The 3,580-nt window shown below is 37.7% G+C and overlaps 1 long non-coding RNA gene across 1 annotated transcript; it reads right to left on the reverse strand.

Annotated features, from left to right (window-relative positions):
• Positions 1-2,346: 2,346 nt before the first annotated feature.
• Positions 2,347-3,580, reverse strand: LOC136471750 (uncharacterized). The gene is made up of 3 exons (XR_010762102.1): positions 3,445-3,580; positions 3,166-3,296; positions 2,347-2,402 (listed from the first exon to the last, which is right to left on the reverse strand). It is a non-coding gene; the product is annotated as an uncharacterized lncRNA (long non-coding RNA).

Consider the following 3,580-nt stretch of genomic DNA (forward strand, 5'->3'; position numbering starts at 1 on the left):
GGTCGATCAGGCCTGTCAATTGCGTGCTGCTACGGCTTTTGATTTGATGACTGGAACTGGGCGTAGCATGGGTATATATAGCTGCCGATCTCTCTGTATTCTTGGAGGTACGTAGGAAGATACGGTGCTTCTACGTTATATCGTGTGGAAAGGGACAGGTCTGTGGCCATGAACACGGCTACAGATAGGTTTTGTAGGGGCGACTCATGGGCATTTGTAGAGACGGTTTGGCCAGCCGCTCCTATTAAAGCGTGGCTACAAATCGATTTTATAGAGGCGACTGGTGTTATAAGCCGTCCCTACAAATCGATTTGTAGGGACGGCTGGTGTCGATTTATAGAGGCGGCTATAGTACCAGTCGCCCCTATAATACCTGTTTGTAGGGGGCGGTTTAGTCTAGAACCGCCCCTACAGTACATTTTTCAGCAAAAAAAAAATTAAATTTACAATTTAAATTCTACAAGAACATTATATATATATATATATATATATATATATATATATATATATATATATATATATATATATATATATATATATATATATATAATTCAAATCTGATCAGAACATATATAATTCAAATCTTGGTACTGATGATTTCTACCTAAGTGAACATTATAAGTATATATACAAACATATAAGCTAATGAGGATTGTCGATATGTATACGTCTTGACACATGCTGCAACTCCTCTGTGTACGGTGTACCAAGAAGTGTGCCACTACTCAATGTAGTGATTGCATCTAACACCCCTGGAGCATTAGACTTTCAAACTGTAATATATTATTTTAGAGCATCCCCTAGGGCCTTATGATGTATTGATGTCCCTCATCAATATTAAGAGCTTGTGATCTAAATAAAATATTATAAGAAAATCTTAGAACCAGAGGTAATAAATGTTATAAGAGATATTATTATTCAAATCATGACTTGCTAAATATACAGATTATTATAATTTAGATCAAGACTTGCTAAAAATTCAGATTGCAGCCTAATATATGAGATAGTATATATAAGTCAGATCCAAATATGCTAAAAATTCAGACTGCAACTGAAACAATAAGAAAGTACTTGCTGTTAATTTAGCATAAAATAGAAAATCATAGAGACAACATCAAATTGTTAACTAGCAGAACAAGCAGTGTCAACTAGCAAAACAAATGCACATATTAATCATGTTTTGGACCTCTATCAATCATGTTTCTTCCAAGACTTAAAAATATACTTATCGAACTGGTATATTGGTTCTTCCACAATCCTAGTACACTAGAATTTGTCATGCCAAGGTACAAAGTCAAAAGAAATTTAGGTATCTGAATATAATGGTATTCCATAGTGAAAAGTATTTTGCATATGCAAGACATCAGGTAAGGTGAGAAGTATGAACAAAAAGAAGCAAGTAAAAAAAGAATACCAATAGCTCTTGACAAGTTTAAAGTTCCATTTACACGCCCCATTTGAATGTAACCCCCTGCACTTTGTATCCTTTCTCTCTCTGCCTCAAGCTCTGGTTTATGGTCTCTTGACAAATTGTATGCCAGTGTTTCGTGGAAGAAGTATAGAAATGAGACAATCACACATAAACTTTATGTCGAAATATACCAGAGTCTTTGCACTTTGTTCTCTTCAATTAATGCAATTACCGGTAGGGGGTAACCCCTCTTGTCTTCCTAAAAAAGGAGTAACAACTGACCTGGCCATTCCTTGAGATGACACAGCGGGAGTCACCAGCATTTGCCACAACGAGTTGCCTATTTCTGACTAATGCTACATTGGTTGTACTCCCACAATTGGGCCCAGTAAAATCAGAGTGCGGTCCCTGATAAAAGAAATTTCTATAAGACTACCTGGGTGGATAGAATGTTCATTTCCAACAAAAGAACTAGCAACAAAGAGAAATGCCAAAAATTGCCTTCCAGCATAACAAGAAGAGGCTCCAGTTTAGGAAATTGGAAGTCGTTCTTCAAGAGTTACCATTATTAGGCAACATGGCCATCAATTTTAGGTGCTACTCCCTCCATTCCAAATTATAAGGCGTTTTGGCTTTTCTAGATACGTAGCTTTTGCTATGTACTTAGATATACACTATGTCTAGATACATAACAAAAGCAATGTATCTAAAAAAGCCAAAATGTCTTATAGTTTGGAATGGAGGGAGTACAAGAATAAACTTCCTTCTTATGCATAGATATCCTTTTCAAGAGTTAACATTGTTAGGCAACACAAGTATCAATTTTAAATGTTAAAAGAACAAATTTCCTTCTTACACATACCCTTTTATGTCTTAAACCATCAGTGTTGCACGTCTACTCAAGAACCACAAGTCTACTCTTACACAAGTTTCTGCCATCAAAAACACCAAAGAATGCAGTGTCATTGTCAAGATCTAGCAAAGCCGAGTGCTAGAAAATTGCACAATAGACTGAGCAAACACGATCATAATAAACTAATAAAATTGACAAGATTCCATCCTCTCAAAAGATACAGATAAATCATATCAAGAAGTCTATTAGTACTATGTAAGAAAACAAGTCACAGCTTCTCCTTTAGTAGTTATACATTATACTCAACAAGATATCTCATACACATTCAAATTCTATCCTCTCAATTGATTCCAGCCTTCAAGGTTGGAGTATAGCCCATCTTTCAGTATGATGTCAGACACTGTTTAACTTATGAAGCATTATCAATCCAACATCTGGAGAATATGGTGATGTAAACAAAAAAGTGCTAATCCATTTTTTGTCACTCTCAACAACAGGACAGGGTATCATGGACAGAAACAAAAACTCCCCATTCAACTCATGAATTAACCAGGCTCAGTTCAGCACATAATTTATTTTTACACGTAAGTATTCATTTTATTTCAAAAATTTAACGAACTCAAGACACCCCTTCTCTCAGGTGCATAGCACTGCTAAACATTGCTAGGACATTCTGTGAGTTTCCATAATTACACCCAACTTGGACATTGAGAGCACATTTATATTAAAGTTGGATTCCAAGTTATATTTGGAAAATCGAGTAAAATCATGCGGAGTTGGATACCCGAGTCTGAATCGGATTCCATCACTTGTGTCTCTATCTAGGTAAAACGTACAAGACTAGGAACAAGCGACAAAGAAAATCACAACAAGCAAATTTAAATGATGAATAGAAACTTACAGCATCTTCCATAGTTGCACGCCACCCTTGCATAGATGAAAGTCCGAATTTAAGTTTATCATTTTCCCCATCTTCGGATACCTTCTCAGTTTTCGGAGTGCTAAGGTAAACCCCCATTCTTCCAAATGTACCTGGCGATAGAATATGACAGAGAAAAAGATCTGCTGCTCAATAACAAACTATCGATGGAATTGTGCCAGATTCGAATACAGCTAGCTTGCTTTAGGGTTTGGGTGCTCGGCTTCGAACGGCGGGAAGGACTAGAAGGGGAGAGCGTACCTGCTGGGCGCCAGTTGACGGCGAAGGGGAAGGGGACGTCGAGACCTGGCAAAGGTAGGCGCTAGTCGCCGACGAACGGGCCGACGAAGACCTGGCAAAGGGCGCCGGCGCTCGGCCATTGACGCATCTCGAGCCC

Source organism: Miscanthus floridulus, chromosome 8, assembly GCF_019320115.1.
Source record: "Miscanthus floridulus cultivar M001 chromosome 8, ASM1932011v1, whole genome shotgun sequence".
NCBI lineage: Eukaryota > Viridiplantae > Streptophyta > Magnoliopsida > Poales > Poaceae > Miscanthus > Miscanthus floridulus.